The 20,745-nt window shown below is 39.9% G+C and overlaps 1 pseudogene; it reads right to left on the bottom strand.

Annotated features, from left to right (window-relative positions):
* Nucleotides 1-514: 514 nt before the first annotated feature.
* Nucleotides 515-20,410, bottom strand: LOC143891276 (uncharacterized; annotated as a pseudogene).
* Between the last annotated feature and the right edge of the window lie 335 nt (nucleotides 20,411-20,745).

Below are 20,745 nucleotides of genomic sequence, written 5' to 3'. Positions count from 1 at the left end.
TCTCTCCCGTAAAACTGAGCCGTGGATTGGTTTTCCGTGAAATTTCCTCTATACATACTATGAATTTTAAGACTTTGTGAGTCTTGGGTAAGGGATGGCAACCCATGTTTTTCGCGTGACATCAAGTAGGAAAATTGGACCGTTGATCCAATTTGCCAAATGCAATTCTCCGATTTGTTTTTTTCCCCCCTAAAAACTGACCCATATATAGAAGGGAAATGATAAATGCACCCTTTTTCATCACACGTGACACCCAACTGCAGTGTACGTGGCAATCAAATCCATTGAATCCTTCTGACGTGAAGTACATCAGCCCCTCTGCAGTCATTGATACACTGCTGCTGGCTGTCCCAAGTGACGAAAAGGGGCGTGTTTATCATTTCCCTATATACAATATACAATATAACAGATTAGGTGAAGAGACTTAACCTATTTATACTTGAAATGCCTTCAGTTGAGACAATTCAATTGTGTGCAATGGCTTTGTAAAAGGTGGCATTCGAGTTGAGAACTTTCAAGAGATATGTTGCATGGTTGGCCGAGTTTGTGGATTTGCATTTATGCACGCGAGTGCCACTGACACTACCAGAACAGCTTCATTTCCATCTTGGTCTTCGGGATTTGGGAGCCGTGGGTCCAACACATCCTTTAGCCGTAGATGTTGGCTACCTTCAGATGATGATGATGACAAGGAGGAGATGATCTCTCCAGGGTGCCTTCCCATTATAACTTCAAGTGGTAAAACCCCAAAGCTATATACATCGCATTTCTCGGTCACTCTTACTGTGTAAGCAAGATCTGCCAAAAAAATCAAAAAATCAAAAAACATAAAATTTCTAGGGATTTGGCAGATTTTGTCTTATTTATTTAATTCATCTCAAGTGGCTGTTCTATCATGCAAAAGCCAGCAACGAAATAGCTTTCCATGAAATTGCCCAGTAAATCCCAAATTTCTATGTTAAACAATCCTCTTAGTTGTTTAAAAACTTAGGGCCACTTTGAATACTTCCAAACAATATATATGCATCGGAAAAAAAAGACTTCCCTGGTCTAGCAAGAATGATTTTTTCCAAGAAAATGTAGAAATTTTGTTTTTAAGGAAAATGTTATCAGCACCACTGTATTTTGATGATTGCACTCCTCACTTTATTAAAAGTATGGTATGGCCCTCACCACAGGATGATCCGAACCGTCCTTTAGATTGGTCACAGCCTAAATAGGTTGTGCCCCAAGAATCAATTCCATAGGTCGATCCTAACCCTCCGATCTATAGAGGGTTAGGATCAACCCTCTAACATTCAGATCGGAGGGTTAGGATCAACCGATGTAAATGATTTTGGGGGCACAACTTATTTAGGCTGTGGCCCACTAATGGACGGTTTGGATCATCCTATGGTGCAGGCCATACCGTACTTTTAATAGTAAGGAGAGCCCTCCGCAAAAAACAGTAGTGCTGATAACATTTCCTTATTTTTAATATGGCTCTGTTTCTTTCCACATAAATGGCATAAGAAGAATTTTATGCTGAAAGAAAGCCATTGGAAGGAAAAAATTCTATGGAAAATGAGTATCCAAACATTAGATAAGACAATTTTTAGGAAAGTTTTTACCAAAAATTCCATAAGGTGTTCTTCTGACCGTTGGATCAAGTCAGTGCTGGCTAGCAATTCATCATCAGGCAAAAATATTCCAGGAGATGGCCGGCTAAAGGTGGTCCATCAGGCACAATAATGTTACACATATAAAAAGAAATGTTCTAATATTTCGTAGAAAAATTCAAAATCTAAACACTCCATATCCTAATCAAGCATTTTAAAGTAGGATAATTTACAAAAAATTGGATAAAAACTCGTTACCAGTAATTTTCTTATAGAAAAATTTGTATTAAATTTAAGGTTGTATATTGTTTTGGGTGACCAAGAACTATGATAGTGCATCTCTGCTGTATCTCTTGAACACAGGCCCAATAGCATACTCGTTACACAGGCCCCAGAACATGACAATAAAATAACATGCAATTTTCCAAATAATTACACTTCTACAGTAAACTAAGCAATGTATGTGGGGAACTAACCTGGAGCAACATATCCGTAAGTGCCTGTAAGTTCTGTCCAAATTAGATGAATCGGAGACATGAGCCTCAAATTCTGAATCCAATAAAATATTTTTGCTAGAGATATCTCGATGAAGTAGCGGCTAGATGCAATCATGGTGCATGTATGATAAAGAATGGGCCACAACTTTAATAATATTATGCAACTCCATTGCCCCTTCCTTGCTGCTTAGGATATTAGCCAAATTTCCTCTTTCCATATTCTCATAAACAAGAAACATACATCGAGGATGAGAACAAAACCCGTAAAGCTTGACAATGTTACGGTGACGGATTTCTGTTAATGCCCTTACCTCATTTATGAAACTTCTCTGGTCAATATGCTCGCTATCTTCTAATTTGTGAGGTTTCTTTACAGCCACTACTTGCCCTGTTGGCAAAGCTGCTTTGTAAACTCTCCCATATCCTCCCTCCCCAATGCAGTGTTTTTCATCAAAGTCCTCTATTGCATCGATGATATCTTCATATGAAATACACCGATCCGAGCTCTCTTCATTTCATTTCTCTCTTCCTCTGCATTTTTCGTTCTATGATAAAAATTTAATGAAATTCCAAAAACTAGAAGTAGTATCAGGGTCATCGGTTGTCTTGAAGCATGTGAGGAGGGCGGCCAATGAGAAGGTTGATCTGTTAGCCAAGAGGGGTGTGAATAGTGACTCTTTACAATGGTTTGATTATCTTCCCCCTTGATCAGCCATGTCTTGTTCTGTCGATGCTGTGTATTTTCTGTTTATGCTTTCTTATCTTGTAATCTGTTCTATTGGGCTGTCCCTTCTCAGGCTTCCCTTTCCATTCTAATATGATTCACGATTTCAAAAAAAAGAAAAAAAGAAGAAGGAATAGTTTGCTCAAAAGAGAAAGAACTTATTTTTTTGGCAACTAATTGCCAAGCCGCAAGCGAAGATTCTTGTCAATTAGTTAACAGGAAGAAAGGGAAATTCCTTCATATTATGAACACCTTGCCTGTATCTAGAACCCCTTTTAAAGGGCCTCATCCCTGGAAAATCTTGATTGGTTCGGGAGCTTGGTGTTTGAGGGGTTTTTTTGGCTCTCTTGTTGTTGTTGGCTCCTCTGGGTTAGGCTCTCTTTGCTTGTTTTGGTGCTATGTTTCTCTGCTTTGTTGCTCTCTTTTGTTTTTTGTTGGCTTCTTTGTTTCCCTTCTCTATGAAGTTGTGGGTTGTTCTTTCTGCTTATGTTTTTGTAGCCCATGTGGCCTTTTATTAGTTTGTACTCTTCTTCATTATCAATATATCTGGTAGGGGTCCTGCCTAACCCCAGCTTACCTATAAAAAAAAAGAGAGAGAGAAAGAACTTTCAATATTTAGTGACAGGGCTTGCACGATTCCAAACCCTGCGCATTGCCGCATAAACCTTTGTTGCCAACAAAAGTCTCTTGTTGGAAGGCTTTGCCGTTAGGAAGTCACCCACCAAATTATTGTATGATAAATTAACAAATGTCAAACTGCTCATATCTTCTAGAGAAGATGGAATTGAGCCTGTAAGCTTATTGTGGTACCCCGCACTGGGGTACCGTGATTTGATGGGCGAGTAAAATCATGACCTTCACCACCACAACACCCACCTTCAACTCCGTCGAACGAAGGGCGATGTTTCCCTCAAAATTGGAGCCGAGGATGATCTGCCCGCGTCGACCCTGGACAGGTCGGAAGTCTTGGCGAAAGTCGGGTCGGTGTGGTCCGACTCGGTCAGTGTGGGTCCTCCATCAGTGGTGGGACCTGGGAAGAAGGGTGTGGATGAGTGGATTTAGTGACGGACGTGGATGGTTCGGTTTTGAAGGAGTGGGGAATTGTGACGGAGGATCTGAAAATGAATCTTGAGTGGTGGCAGATTGACCTTCTGCCGATAAATGATGGGCCGATAAATGTTGAGGGGTTCCGGAGATTCCGGTCGGCGACAACGACAACGGGGCGTGGCGGAGGAACATGGAGGGAGGAGGGGGTTTGTTCTCTTGCTTGGGTGATTCGTTCGGATGCGAGTGTTCCATCTCCTGTGGTTTAAACCCAAGGAAGAAGTAGGTGCAATCACACCTGCACAAATGCACAAATGCACTGGATCCCATTAAAACTCCAAAATTAAGCCCTCGCTAGAGGAGGGAGGGTCCACCTCAGTTCCTCCTGTGTTACATGGCCCGCTCTATCAGCATATAGCCTGGCGGATGTCCGATGGAGGCTGTCCACCGGACTTTTGCTTGATAATGCATGTGTAAATGTGTTGTGACCGTGTGGGAATGTAAGCAAGCAATGTGGTTCTTTTTAAAGTAATTTATTATTCTTTATTTTAAAGGATTTGCTCGCGTCCATCGCATAAGGCATCTTGTGGATTGGCTGTTGCATCCACAAAATGCCCTGCGACTCTAAAGTGATTTTAAGAGTAAAAACTATAATCTATAAGTTATATTCCAATTAGTCATCAAAGATTATGATTTAGCCAAAAGTTTAACAGTTAAAATTTTTTCTAATAAATCTGTTAATTCTACTTATCTTAACGTTGCAATCAGGCCCGTTGAATCCTTCCCACGTGAAGAAGATTAGCCTCTCTTCAATCATAGATACACTGAAGTTGGCTGTCCCAAGTAGGAGGAAATATTTTATAGGGAGAAGAACATGTGTCCCCATGTAGGCGGAAATATTTTATATGAGGGCACATATATTTCCACCTACATGAGGGCACATATAAAACCTTATAAATGTAAATTCTTTAATTAAATATCCTATAAATGTAAATTTCAAAATATACCATAAATGTAAATTTCTCTAGATTTATTGATTTTATATGTGATCGCATGTAAGTGTAATATTTTAAAAAATAAAAAATTACATCGGAGCTCATATGGTTTGATGATCCAAGTCGTTCATTTGTTGGGCCTTCACATATATAGGTTCTACCTCAAAAATCAATTCTATAAAATGATCTTAACCCTCCGATCTGTAGAGGTTTTTATTTTAGAATCATCCTATGTAGCATGTTATTTTACACATCTTTCAAATGAGCAATAGGACCAGAAGGTACAAAACCATGTGGGTTGCCTCATGATGGTCTACAAAGATCAATGGTCTAAATGAAACATACATGTCTCCAAGTGGGACCCAAGACTTGATCTCGACGGTGACAATCAGCCTAGTCCGTCCCTTATTTTGATCAACTATATGAAATACTGACCTATACAATATAACTGAGTAGGTGAAGAGACCCAACCCATTTACACTTGAAATTCCATCAGTTGAGCTAGACATTTCGATTGTGTGGAATGGCTTTGGAAAAGATGGAGTTCGAGCAGAGAACTTTCCAGAGATGTGTTGCATGGGTGGCCGAGTTTGTGGATTTGCATTTATGCACGCGAGTGCCATTGACACTGCCAGAAAAACTTCATTTCCAACTTGGTCTTCGGGATTTGGGAGCCGTGGGTCTAACACATCCTTTACCCGTAGATTTTGGCCAACTTCAGATGATGAAGTTAACAAGGAAGAGATGATATCTCCAGGGTGCCTTCCCATTATCACTTCAAGTGCTAAAACCCCAAAGCTATATACATCGCATTTCTCCGTCACTCTCATTGTGTAAGCAAGCTCTGCCAAAAAAAAAAAAAGAAAGAAAAACAAGTCAAATGACATAAAATTTCTTGGCAAACATTTTGTCCTTCCGTAGGTGAGCCAAATGACATAACAATAAATAAGACAATTTTCTAAACAATTATACCGCAACAATAAAGTAGGCACAATATAGGAGGAAATAACCTGGAGCAACATATCCACGAGTGCCTGCAAATTCTGTCCAGTTGGATGAATCCGGCATTAGAATTCTAGCAGTACCAAAATCAGATACGTGAGCCTCAAATTCTGAATCCAATAAAACATTTTTGCTTGAGATATCTCGATGAACTATTGGCGGGTCGCAATCATGGTGCATGTATGATAAAGAATGTGCCACAGCTTTAATAATATTAACCCTCTTCACCCAATCCAACTCCATCGCACCTTCGTCACTGCTTAGTCTATTAGCCAAATTTCCTCTTTCTATATACTCATAAATGAGAAACATACATCGACGGTGGGAGCAAAACCTGTAAAGCTTGACAACATTGCGGTGACGGATTTCTGTTAATGCACGTACCTCATTTCTAAAACTTCTCTGATCAATTTGCTCGCCATCTTCCAATTTGTGAAGTTGTTTTACAGCTACTGTTTGCCCTGTTGGCAGATATGCTTTGTAAACTCTCCCATATCCGCCTTCCCCAATGCAGTATCTGTCATCAAAATCCTCTGTTGCTTCAATGATATCTTCATAAGAAATACACCCATCCCAATTCCATATCGAAAATAGGTCTTTATTCCTTTCATTTCTTTGTCCCTCTGCATTTCTTGTGCTGAACCAAAAAAAGGAAGAAATGCCAAAAACTAGAAGTAGAAGGAATAGTGCGCTCAAAAGAGGAAGAATGATCAATATGATAACGTTGTGTCTCTTTTTTGGTTCACCATTGTTTATTGGCTTGGAATTGCATGGTTGCAAACCTTGCGCTTTGCCGCATAAACCTTTGTTGCCGAGAAATGTCCCTTGTTGGAAGGCTTTGCTGTTAGGAAGGCTACCCACCAAATTATTGTATGATAAATCAATCGATGTCAAGCTGAGCATATTTTCTAGAGAAGATGGAATTGACCCAGAAAGCTTGTTGTGGGAGAAATTTAAGATTTCCAGCATGTGTAATTTTTGCAGTTGGGGCGATATTTCTCCTGTAAGCATGTTAAAACTAAGATCTAGCATAATTTGCAGCTCTGCTAGATTGCCTATTTGAAATGGAATGCTTCCATTCAAATGATTTCTGCTTAAGTTCAAAGAATGCAATTTCGAGCAATCTTCTAGTTGTTCTGGTATCGATCCACTCAGTTTGTTTGCTGATAGGTCCAAGATCTCCAAATTGGACAGTTTTCCCATTTCTGATGGTATCCGACCAGAAAGTTGGTTACCATTTAAACTCATGTTATATAAAGCTGTCAAGCTCCCCAATTCCTTTGGAATCTCTCCGACCAAAAGGTTTGAAGAAAGGTCGAATAGTGCTAGTTGAATCAACTGTCCAAACTCCGGTGGTATTTTACCAGCTATCAAGTTCCCTGAGAACTTTAAACTTGTCAAACTTTTACACTTGGCCCAAGTTGGAGAAATGAAATAGGACATATTTCCGGAGAGCTGGTTTCCTTGGATATAAACACTGGTTAAGTACGTGCAGTTTGACCAGCTTTTTGGGATGGGACCCGAAAGTTGATTGTGAGATAGAGTTAGAAAGGCTAGCTTTTTAAGATCACCCAAAGAGGCCGGAATTGCACCATTAAGATGGTTATAGGACATTTCCAGATCAGCCATATTTTTCAAATTTCCTATTTCTTCAGGGATGGGGCCGGAGAGATTATTGTTGTAGAGTTGCAACGTGACAAGGTTGGTCAAGTTTCCTAATGTGGAAGGAATGGAACCTGCTAGAATGTTATCGGTCATTTTTAGATCAGCCATATTTTTCAAATTTCCTATTTCTTTTGGGATGGAGCCAGAGAGCTTATTGCTGTGAAGGTAGAACGTGACAAGGTTGGTCAAGTTTCCTATTGCGGAAGGAATGGAACCTGTTAGAATGTTATCGAACATTTCTAGATCAGCAATATTTTTCAAATATCCTATTTCTTCAGGGATGGGGCCAGAGAGATTATTGTTGTAGAGGTACAGCGTGACAAGGTTGGTCAAGTTTCCTATTGCGGAAGGAATGGAACCTGTTAGAATGTTAGAGTACATGCCCAACTCAACCATATTTTTCAAATTTCCTATTTCTTTAGGGATGGGACCAGAGAGCTTATTGTTGTAGAGGTTCAACGTGACAAGGTTGGTCAAGTTTCCTATTGTGGAAGGAATGGAACCTGTTAGAATGTTATCGGACATTGCCATATTAGCCATATTTTTCAAATATCCTATTTCTTCAGGGATGGGGCCAGAGAGATTATTGTTGTAGAGGTACATCGTGACATGGTTGGTCAAGTTTCCTATTGCGGAAGGAATGGAACCTGTTAGAATGTTAGAGTACATGCCCAACTCAACCATATTTTTCAAATTTCCTATTTCTTTAGGGATGGGACCAGAGAGCTTATTGTTGTAGAGGTTCAACGTGACAAGGTTGGTCAAGTTTCCTATTGTGGAAGGAATGGAACCTGTTAGAATGTTATCGGACATTCCTAAATCAGCCATATTTTTCAAATATCCTATTTCCTCAGGGATGGGGCCGGAGAGATTATTGATGTGAAGGTACAACGTGACAAGGTTGGTCAAGTTTCCTATTGTAGAAGGAATGGAGCCCGTTAGAATGTTATCGGACATGTCTAGTTCAACGATATGTTTCAAATATCCTATTTCTTTGGGGATGGAGCCAGAGAGCTTATTGTTGTAGAGGTACAACGTGACAAGGTTGGTCAAGTTTCCTATTGCGGAAGGAATTGTTCTGAAGAGTGCATTGTTGCTAAGATCAAGATTGGCAAGTTTGGGAAAGGAAGAGAATTTGAAGTTATAGAGCTTACCTTGCAAACCTACAGCTGTTAGGTTTATTTGAGTGACACTTCCTTCGTGGTTACATGTTATTCCCCTCCAATTGCATGGGCTTTTACTGGTGGCATTGTGAAGCGACCATGAATTGAGAGGAGCTTGGTTAAGGAGGCTAGCTTTCCAGCCGAGGAGAGCCTCTGCTTCTACTGAATTTGCCGTTGTTGAACGGCAAGAAAGCATCGGAAAGCAGAAAAGTAAAGAGAAGAGGGAGAGAGATTTCTCAAAGGCCATGGTTGTTGGTGGTGTTTGAGTTTTTTGGCTCATGTTGGATGTAGATTTATAGTGAAAAAGTCGTGTGTCCTTCTATGCCGTGCGTTGAGGGGAACAATTGTGTAGCACATCTATTCTTGTAGCAGACAATTAATGTGGCCCCACTCGTAATTTTCTAAGCGTGGAAGAACCGTAGTCTTTTCTTCTTCTTGATCATTCACCACATAAACTAATCTTATTAGCTCACGCTGTGTTTTACCGTGAAGAGGTTGAGGACACACGTATGATCCTAGCCGTTTAATTTTTGGGACAAGTGGTTGAAAGATCGGGACGCCATTCCATGGAGGTCTGCAGATGTTGTAAAGGAAATTCTTGACATACGGCATGTCTCGCTCCGTTCTAAGAAATAGAGAGCTGAGTCATCACTTCCCTAAATTCCAAGTTTCTCTCAACAAAGCGACTGATCTGTCGGTTAGGATCATCTTATGGTATAGATATTTTGGGAGAAAGAGGTGTGGCACCTAAAAGCCCATATTAATATAGTAGGGAATCAAATTAGAACGTAAAGAGTTTAGACTCCCTCCCGGGCTCCACGGCCCATATCCGATAGCTATGGAATGCTCTTCACTTATTCTCCACCTCTATTTCTACTTATGCCTCGCCTCACATCCCTGCAAATAACCGATAGCCAGTCCTTCCCAACCTTAAAGGATCAAAATACAACTCAGTTTATTTTGACTATCTAAAAGTCACTTTCTATTTCGAATATTCGAAATAATAATTCACAGATTTATTGTAACTTATCTTTCTTGTCCCAAGCTTATGTATTTTACAAATTATCACAAAACCAAGAAGTTATTAACAAGTATGATAACTTATATGCTTGAATGAGTTAGAAATGACTGAATTGCTTGAATGAGTTAGAAAAAAATATCAATGAGTTAGAAAAAAAATATGCCAGCCTCGAGAGCATAGATAGTACGCAAGCTAGCAAGAAACAACCTAAGGGCAGGCTAGGCTTGAGTACATAGGCAACAATGCTTTAGAACGAAATTGCATAAGTGAACAAGTAAGCTAAAGGCAGACTTTCATTTTTCTTCTAGGACGACCTTGAAGGAGTGAGTCGTATGCGCTTTAGGGGGGTAAAGACCGGTACAATCCAGACAAATAGAAGCAAAACCATCCATATCTGCTTTCAGTCCCTCTACCCGGTGTATGTCGGTCTTTTCATATACTTTGAATCGTGATTCGGTAGGGGTGCAGCGGTGAACAGAACCTTCCAATGAGAAGGTAAACTCAATTGCTTAGGAGGCAGCTGTAGTCTTCCGGGCCTTTTCCAAGCAAGGAGAGTCGAGTTCGGAAAGCTGCTTCTACTTCCACTTCTCTCTTACAGCAACACGGGAAGTTGCAATTGCAAGTCAGAAGCTGGCAATCCCGCCTTTGGGAAATCCCTCCTTTGAAGTGAAAGACGTTGTTTTCCGGAGGGGGTGCCTCGGGTCCCGATGGTTTTTCTGGGGGGTCGTTCATGAGTGATAGAAACAACGCTCGTAAGGAGTCCTATTAAAACAAGGAAATATAGGCCTGCCTGCCATCCACAGCAGAATAGATGGAGTTTTCCCAAAAAATCTGCTAGTGGAGGAAGACCTCCTAGGGATAAGAGACATAGGGCTGAAGAGAGAGCCAAAAAAGGATCTTTCGTGTATAATCCTGCATAATCTCGAATGTTATCAGTTCCGGTATGTAGACCAAATAAGACAATACGAGCAAAAGTTCCTAGATTCATGGAGATATAGAACAACATATAAGTTATCATGCTTGCATATCCATCATTTGAGTCTCCAACAATTATTCCAATAATTACATATCCGATTTGCCCTATGGACGAATATGCAAGCAAACGTTTCATGCTTGCTTGAGAGCATAGAAGTTATCATACTTGTTAATAACTTCTTGGTTATTGATATATTTTTTATTCCCTCAATGCTGCTTTGTTTCACCTCTTTACCGCTCAATCAATACTTCTTAAATCTTTTTGTGGATGCATGAGCAGGATTTCAAAAATAAGTATGGTCAGATGGAAGCATGGCTCAGTGATGCTCACGAGAGACTCAGGTGATTAAGATGTTATTTTAAAAAAAAAACTTAGAAAAATATTTGTGGAATATTTGTTTACCCAAGGGCTACAACAAAAAAGATTTTTAGGGGCGGTAAGACCGCTGGTGAAAGTGCCAAAAACCGATGTCTCTCTCACCCACGTCTGTGCCCCTCTCTTACATTAGGTAAACTAATATTACATGTTTTCATAGCTGCTAAATATGCCCAAAGAAAAAACAAATAATCACCTAAATAGGAAACAGTGGTCAAGAGGACGTGCGATGGAAGCGATAAGATTTTAGCTTCGGATAACTATAGTTTATACAATGCCTTTTAAACTTTTTTACCATGTATTTTAGCTATCTATCTTTGTAAGCATGATATTGATTATGCTGTCAAATATTCTTAATATGCATGGAAATGAACTGGTGCCCCGGAAAAACTTGTTGATTATAAATGGGACCTACTTACTTGATAATTCCTCATCACTCACACTCAGCTAAACTTGCTAATTGGATTTCCAAATGTAATAATCCAATCGTGTGTACAAAACGTTAAAAACTTCGTAGTTCAAAGGCGTTTCTGCAACAAACGATCAGTTTGGATCTTCCAACAGGGTGGGCCCAATGTAAACCATTCAGTTTTTGAGCTCCAACAGCCCAACCTAAGTAGCACGTACCCCAAAAATTTTCTATGTAGGATGATCCTAACCTTCCTATCATTCGGTAGAGTTTTCTATACGGTGTACTTTGTTTATTTTTATTGGCAAAGATTTATTTTACTTTTCTAATGGGTGTAGTTTATCTACATATTAGAGGGTTAGAATAGTAAGATGGGGATGATTTTGGAGCAATGCATATCTACATTGGGGCCCAACAAATGAACGGTTTAGAAGATATGTACATTTTGTGATGCACACAAATGGATGTAGGGGTGGACATGGTTCGGTTCGGTTCCGGCGTATACTCAGAACCGAACCATGTGCAATCGGTTCCTAGAATTTGGAACCAGAACCAAACCATATACTTTGGTACCAAACCGAACCAGAACCGAACTTGATCGGTTCGGTTCGGTTTTGGGTATACCCAACCTTTATTTTTTTTGCATAAAAGCAACTAAGCAAGGTTTGAAAAGGTTATGTAATGTAACAATGATTATAGTGACAATGAACAGAGTCACTTTACATCTCTCGATGGGCCATGATAGATGAGCACAGACGTGTCGAGCAGGAGCCTTGTATTTACTTGGCTGAGGATTGGAATCATAAATGTACCAATCAAATAGTGCCAACTTGTAATCAACACATCTTATTGAAACAATCGACATTTTTAATTAGGTAGGTGATATATTCGACCCTTTTCTTACTTGGGACAGCCCTCATGTGTATTTACAACTACCTTTTTACATTAGAGGAGGCTGTCCCGATTAAGAAAAAGGGGTGAATATATCATTTCCCTCTAACTATAGTCTATTTGGAAGGCCCCCTCACTCATGACTTTTCTTCTACATGGGTGACGCCTCCAAGGTAGAGAGATAGAGGGTTCATATCTTGCATAAGAATTGCTCTCGTTTCATTTATTTCCAAACCATATGGCTTTTCTAAGGCAACGGAGAAAGACACATAGGGAGTCGATTTAAGATATTTGGGGGGTCGATTTATCATTGGCCTAAAAAAAAAACTAGCTACTTGCAATGTGTTATTTTCAACGAATAAAAGTGAAATTTGACAGGGAAAAGCAGTAGCATTCATCCGACGGGCGTCATAGTGAATCGCCAATGTACATAGACATTATTACCTTTGGAATGTCCGGTGTGAGGAGATAAGAAGAGACGACTAATGTGGGAGTGGGTCCTCAATGTATTAAGAAAAGACGACTAATGTGGGAGTGGGTCCTCAATGTATAAAGTTGGAGTGTGTTTTTCCTCATCTTCTTATTGTTATTGATGTGTTTTTCGTCCCTCTATGTCTGCTTTTTTCCATGGAGATTAAGGGTATGGTCCCAAAGTTGACTACTTGAATGAACATATATGGGACCCACTTGGATGATAATGCCTCATCAGTCCCATGTAACTAATCTGACTAGTTCTATTTTGTGTTGATTACCAGGTCTGTAATTAAGTGAATGATATGTGTGAGTTGGTGTGTGATGTGTGTTGAACGGATGGGCGTGCCAATTTGTAAAGTAAATAACCAACATACTAAGGGCAATTGACTTCCGTCCCCTGGGATTGGATTTCAGGCGATTAAGAAGAAGAAGAAGAGGGCAACCCAATTTCTTTCTTGGGATCTAATGCCATTTGTTTAACAAAATTAAGGACATTCGAAGGGGCAAGATGCCAGAGTAGTGATCATGGCTCTATCGTCAATGCACGCAAAATACAAACGACTCGACAGAGATTGACATGAATCGATAAAATTCTTAATAAAACAAATACAAATAGATGCCAGTGCAATGGATAAAGAATTAAAGAGAAATGCTAACTGAATATGATGAAAGCATTATGGGAGGAGTCCATGCATGGTGCATTTATAATGGCACACAAAAATGTTACATTAAATGAATAAAAAATGCTCCTCGGCAAGTTGGTCCAATGGGAGAACTCTTGTAGGTATTTTTTCTGGGGTGCCATTCAGTTTAACATTCTTCTTATAATTATAAGTGCAGAATCATTAAGCTATCTTTGGGATCAATGACTGATCAATTCTAGTATTCCAGATGGGAATATGTATATATAATCAAGTATTCCATTGGCCTCATGGTGGGTGAGTCATCAGATACCAAGTAAATGAAATTGTTTTCTCCGTAGTCGCACTCATCTCTTGGGTTGTTACTCTTCTCAACTACCTATCATCTGATCGGGCGACCCAATTAAAACAAAAGTGTACGAACGGCATCGATTGATGCGATTTGTCCCAAAAAGAGCCTATAAGTTTGTGAGTACGCGACTTTTCCACATCTTCTCCCATCCGATGGAGTCAATGTACATAAATGGCAGCGGTTGAACATTCATGTCATGGGCCTCATAGAGATTAATTGGGCCAAAGTACATAGATTTTATTAAGCTTCTATGCCGTGTGTTCATGGGAGTTGAAATATTGTCTCCTTCTATGCCGTGGGTTGATGGGAGTTGAGATAAACTTTGACATCTATTCCCGTATAGGGACTTGCTAGGCCATTTAGCGGAAAGCCATTTCGCGGCTGGCTTTTGCATGTGAGAACAGCCACATCATCAGATACATTAAATGCATGAGACAAAATCTTCCGAGAAGTGAACATGCGGCCGGCTGTACGTTCCCGGCTTCCCGTATGCAAATGCAAAAACTTCCGCAAAATTGCCTATCAAGTCTCTCCCGTATAACATAATCCGAACTTATATTTTTCAATGAACATCCAACAGCAGACTGATCGAACTTATGCAGATGATGTTTATATAATATTGTAGCATGTTATTTTACACATCTGTCAAATGAGCAATGGGACCAAAAGCTCCAAAACCATGTGGGTTTTCTCACGATGGTCTACAAAGATCAACGGTATACATTAAACATACATGCCATCCAAAAAAAAACAGTAAACATACATGTCCCCGTGTGGGACACAAGACTTGATCTCGAGGTGGCTATCAGCCTAGTTTATCTCTTATTTCTATCAAATACACTGACCTAATAAGCAAAAGTGAGTAACTTGCAAAGTGGTTTTTTTTTTCCTTTGCATAAAAGCAACTTAGCAAGATTTGAAAAGGTGAGAATTTATATAGTTGCCGACCGTGAGATTTACAAGGCAGCCTTTGGTTTTTTATCCAGTCAAACTACCTTTTTTGACTTCCCCTTGAGATCAAAAATCAAATGCGAAGGGTTTTGTCACCCTGCGCTTGTAAATCTCACGGTCGGACATCATATAAAAACTCTAAAAAGGTTATGTAATGTGACAATAAATATAGTGACAATGAAGAGTCACGTTAAAGAGAAATGCATGGTGCATCTATAATGGCACACAAAAATGTTAAATTAAATGAATAATAAAATGGATTTTTTATATGATGCCCGACCGTGAGATTTTCACGGGCAGTCAAAACCATGCCCACCTGATTTTCCATTTGGTCAAACCACCTTTTTGACTTCCCACTTAGATGAAAAATCATGTGGGCAGGGCTTTGACACGGTTTTAACACCCTGTCCTTGAAAATCTCACAGTCGGGCATCATATAAAAACTCAATAAAATGCACCTCAGCAAGTTGGACCAATGGGAGCACTCTTGTAGGTATTTTTTTCTCGGGTGCCCTTCATTTTAACATTCTTCTTATGAATCATTAAGCTATTTTTGGGATCAATGACTATGAGCAATTCTAGTATTCCATTGGATCCACACCACCAAAGTAGATTATTTATTGTTTTACGCTTACATTTTCCGTGCTATTATAAACACGATGGAATAATTATTCCACTTCAGTGACGTGGATCCATTGGGGGCGCACTTGCTGCCGGTGTTTGCAAGGACACCCTTCAATTTAGCATTCCTCTAATCATGAAGTGTGATACTAAGTAAATGAAACTGTTTTCTCGATAGTCGCACTCATCTCTTGGGTTGTTACTCTTCTCAACTACCTATCATCTGATCGGGCGGCCCTTATTAAAACAAAAGTGTACGAACAGCATCGATGGATGCGATTTGCCAATTTGTTCCCAAAAGAGCCTATAAGTTTTTGGGGGAGGACTATGAGTCTTTTGTGAGTACGCGACTTTTCCACATCTTCTCCCATCCAATGGGCCTCATGGTGGGTGAGTCAATAATGTACATCTTCTCCCATCCAATGGGCCTCATGGTGGGTGAGTCAATAATGTACATAAATGGCAGCGGTTGAACATTCATGTCATGGGCCTCATAGAGATTAATTGGGCCAGAGTACATAGATTTTATTAAGCTTCTATGCCGTGTGTTGATGGGAGTTTAAATATTGTCTCCTTCTATAATGGCACACAAAAATGTAAAATTAAATGAATAATAAAATGCACTTTTGTGAGTTGGTCCAATGGGGGCGCCCTTGTAGCTGGTTTTTGCTAAGGCACCCTTCAGTTTAACATTCTTAAATTTTCATTTATGGTAGTTATGGTTGTAATTTTCTGTGCCATCTTAAGTGCAAATTGACTTGGGGTGCCCTATACTCCCTTTTTTGCAAGGGCGCCTGTGTATCTAGCATTCCCAAAATCATTGAAAAGATATAAGGCAATTTTATAATTTTAATGAAGTTTATTGGCATGGATTTGATTTCCTTTATGCTCTGTTTGGTTGTTTGTAGATGGTTGGGAGATGGGTGGGAGATTAGGAGAAGAAGAAGTCAAAGGGGAGATCAAAAGAAGATCAGTCAACCGGTGGATTAGTGGTGGATATGGGAATGTTGTTTGGTTGGGCGAGAAGATTAGCTGAAGATATAGGGTGTCTTTACCAAAATAGAGGAGGGAAGAGAGAGAAAGAGAAGAGAGAGAAAGAGAGAAAGATAATAAGACAACAATCTACTTGAGATCTTCTCATCAAATTTCCTCAAATTTCACCAAAATGGGGAGAAGATTAGTGGGGGAAACATCTCCGCCACGTAGGCGCCACATAAGCAAAAATGCAATAATGATGTCTAGAAGATCTCTGGTGGTCAAAGGGCTTAATGGCAACCAAACATGCTTTGGGGAGATCTTTGGAAGATCTCAAGCATTTGAAGCTCCTACAATCCCCCCAAAATAAGCAACCAAACAGAGCATTAATTTTTTGTCCACGTTTAATTTTACATTTCCTTCCCTATAATACCCATTCACATCCGAGAGTATTTTAATCCATTACCTATAAATTCGCGCTTCAGAATCAGTATTTGAACGTGATAGAGCAAATGTAAAGTAACTAGCTGTTAGACCCTAAAACCAATGGCATAGGCATTGGCTTGTAGTGGCACCTTGCACCATTGCCAATAGCCAAGATGGGCCTAGGGAGTTAGGCCAATATGAAACAAGGTGGGAAGAAGGCCATGGGACCGAGGCTTTGGCATGGAATAGAGCATAGGCATGGGCTATGCATAGCTTGAACGGGCAAGGATTGGTGGGCACTGGATCCGTGGGCACTGACTGGGGCTGGTGGGCAATGGATTGGCGGGCAACGATAAGCCAATAAGCATGTGGCAAGTGGCCAGCACCTAGGCGTAGTGCCCAAGCTTTGCACATGGAGGCAGCGGTTACAAATGGTTCAGAATGGGCTACCCGCATGCTTGGACTGGAATGCAACAGTTGGGCAGTTACAAATGTTTGAAAACAAGGAAGCCAACAGTTGGGCGGTTTTGGCACTGGAATGTATACATGGCTGGACGGTTTTGGTTGGTTTTGCCAAGTTTTGACTCATGATTTGTAAGTGCAAATGCACATGGATTGTTGAATGTGTTGTACATTGGCCAATAGCCTTTAGGCACTATGTAAATGGGCCAATGGCCTTGAGTTGGTTGCCAAAACTACTCTATATGTGGCAAAAACGACCAAGCACATAGGAAATGGATTTTTGTGTGTATTGTGAGAGAAAAGCTTCCTTGTAATGGCTTTGGTCCAACACATCCTTTAGCCGTAGATGTTGGCTACCTTCAGATGATGATGATAAGGAGGAGATGATATCTCCAGGGTGCCTTCCCATTATAACTTCAAGTGCTAAAACCCGAAAGCTATATACATCGCATTTCTCGGTCAGTCTTACTGTGTAAGGAAGCTCTGCCAAAAAAATCAAAAAATCAGAAAACATAAAATTTCTAGGGATTTGGTGGGAAATTTCGCGGAAAGCCATTTCGAGGTTGGCTTTTGCACTTGAGAACTGCCACACATGTTGACTTTTTGGCGGATTTTGTCTTATTTATTTAATTCATCTCAAGAGGCTGTTCTATCATGCAAAAGCCAGCAACGAAATAGCTTTCCATGAAATTGCCCAATAAATCCCAAATTTCTATGTTAAACAATCCTCTTAGTTGTTTAAAAACTTAGGGCCACTTTGAATACTTCCAAACAATATATATGCATCGGAAAAAAAAAGACTTCCCTGGTCTAGCAAGAATGATTTTTTCCAAGAAAATGTAGAAATTTTGTTTTTAGGGAAATGTTATCAGCACCACTGTATTTTGATGATTGCACTCCTCACTTTATTAAAAGTATGGTATGGCCCTCACCACATGATGATCCGAACCGTCCTTTAGATTGGTCACAGCCTAAATAGGTTGTGCCCCAAGAATCAATTCCATAGGTTGATCCTAACCCTCCGATCTATAGAGGGTTAGGATCAACCCTCTAACATTCAGATCGGAGGGTTAGGATCAACCGATGTAAATGATTTTGGGGGCACAACTTATTTAGGCTGTGGCCCACTAATGGACGGTTTGGATCATCCTATGGTGCGGGCCATACCGTACTTTTAATAAAATAAGGAGAGCCCTATGCAAAAAACAGTAGTGCTGATAACATTTCTTTCCACATAAATGGCATAAGAAGAATTTTATGCCAAACATTTTATGTTTGGCATAGATTTTGGAGTCATATGTGGAGCCGTGGGTCCAACACATCCTTTAGCCATAGATTTTGGCCACCTTCAGATGATGATGATGATGACAAGGAGGAGATGATATCTCCAGGGTGCCTTCCCATTATGACTTCAAGTGTTAAAACCCCAAAGCTATATACATCACATTTCTCGGTCACTCTCATTATGTAAGCAAGCTCTGCCAACAAACGTAATTTTCTAGATAAGACGTAATTTTCTAAGCAATTATGCTGCAACAATAAAGCAGGAACAAAATATGAGAAACTAACCTGGAGCAACATATCCTCGAGTGCCCGCAAGTTCTGTCCAATTGGATGAATCAGGCATTAGAAGTCTAGCAGGACCAAAATTAGAGACACGAGCCTCAAATTCTGAATCCAATAAAACATTTTTGCTAGAGATATCTCGATGAACTATTATTGGTGAAGCGCAATCATGATGCATGTATGATAAAGAATGTGCCACAACTTTTATAATATTCACCATCTTCACCCAATCTATCTCCATTGCCCCTTCTTTCACTGCTTAGGATACTAAGCAAATTTCCTCTTTCCATATACTCATAAATCAGAAACATGCATCAGCAATGGGAAATATCCACCTTGGCAAATTTGCATACAAAGAGATTTAAGTGATCCACGTTGGCAAATTTGCTGCGGCAAATATCCTGAGAGGTTGTTGTCCCCCAAATCGAGTCTTTCCAAATTTATTAGACTTGACATTTCTTGAGGACGTGAACCAGAAAGGTGATTTTTATATAGGTGTAGAACCACTAGCTTTTTAAGATTAGCTAAAGTAGAAGGAATGGAACCTGTTAGAATGTTAGAGCACATTGTAGGTCAATCAAAATTTTCAAATCTCCTATTTCTTTAGGGATGGGGCTAGAGAGCTTATTACCGAAGAGGTGCAAGATGGAAAGCTTAGTCAAGTTTCCTAATGTGGAAGGAATGGAACCTGTTAGAATGTTGGAGGACATGTAAAGTTGAGCCATATTTTTCAAATCACTAATTTCATTAGGGATGGGGCCAGAGAGAGGTGCAAGATGGAAAGCTTAGTCAAGTTTACTTATGTGGAAGTAATGGAACCGTTTAGAATGTTAGAGGACATGTCAAGTTCAACAATAATTTTCAAATAACCAATTTCTTTAGGGATGGGGCCAGAGAGACTATTGTTATAGAGGTACAAGCGGGAAAGGCTGGTTAAGTTTCATAATGTGGAAGGAATGGAACATGTTAGAATGTTCGAGGACATTGCCAACTCAACCATATTTTTCAAATCACCAATTTCCTTAGGGATGGGGCCAGAGAGACTATTGTTACATAAGTACAAATGGGTAAGGTTGGTCAAGTTTCCTATTGTTGAAGGAATGGAACCTTCTAGAATGTTATAGGAGATGGCCAGTTCAACCATAATTTTTAAATATCCTATTTCTTCAGGGATGGGGCCAGAGAGCTTATTATGGTGGAGGTACAACATGGAAAGGTTGGACAAGTTTCCTAATGTGGAAGGAATTGTTCCGAAGAGTGAGTTTTTGCTAAAATCAAGATAGGCGAGTTTTGGATAGGAAGAGAATTTGAAGTTATATAGCTTACCTTGTAAACCTACACCTGTTAGGTTTATTTGAGTGACGCTTCCGTTGTCGTTGCATGCTATCCCCCTCCAATTGCATGGGCTTTGATTGGTTGTATTGTGAAGTGACCATGAATTTAGAGGAGTTTGGTTCAAGAGGTTGGCTTTCCAGATGAGGAGAACCTTTGCTTCTACCAAATTTGGCATTGTTGAACGGCAAGAAAGCATCACAAAGCAGAAAAGTAAAGAGAAGAGGGATAGAGATTTCTCGAAGGCCATGGTTGTTGGTGGTGTTAGAGTTTTTTCGTGCATGTTGGATGTACTTTTATAGTGAAAAAGTCGTCTCTCCTTTTTATGCCGTGCGTTGAGGGGAATAAGACCTTTTAATCCTTAAAAGTTACTGAGGACATGCAAATACAAGTACAAAAAAAATGCAAGGGAGCCCACATCATTGGATGATCCTAGCCGTTTAATTGTTGGTCTTAGGCTATATATATCTTAAAATTTCCTGAGGGTTATTGGACCTCATGTAATCTTTTTTTGCAGGAATGAGATTAAAGTGCATGTTATGCCCTTTATTTTGAATGTTTTGGGGTAATTTTGGGGAAACCTTT

The sequence above is a fragment of the Tasmannia lanceolata genome, unplaced genomic scaffold (assembly GCF_043159265.1).
Source record: "Tasmannia lanceolata isolate RefF3 unplaced genomic scaffold, GAP_Taslan_0.1 ptg000013l, whole genome shotgun sequence".
Taxonomy (NCBI): Eukaryota; Viridiplantae; Streptophyta; class Magnoliopsida; order Canellales; family Winteraceae; genus Tasmannia; species Tasmannia lanceolata.
The sequence above is the reverse complement of the archived record's forward strand: the minus strand, read 5'-3'. Positions and strand labels throughout refer to the sequence as shown.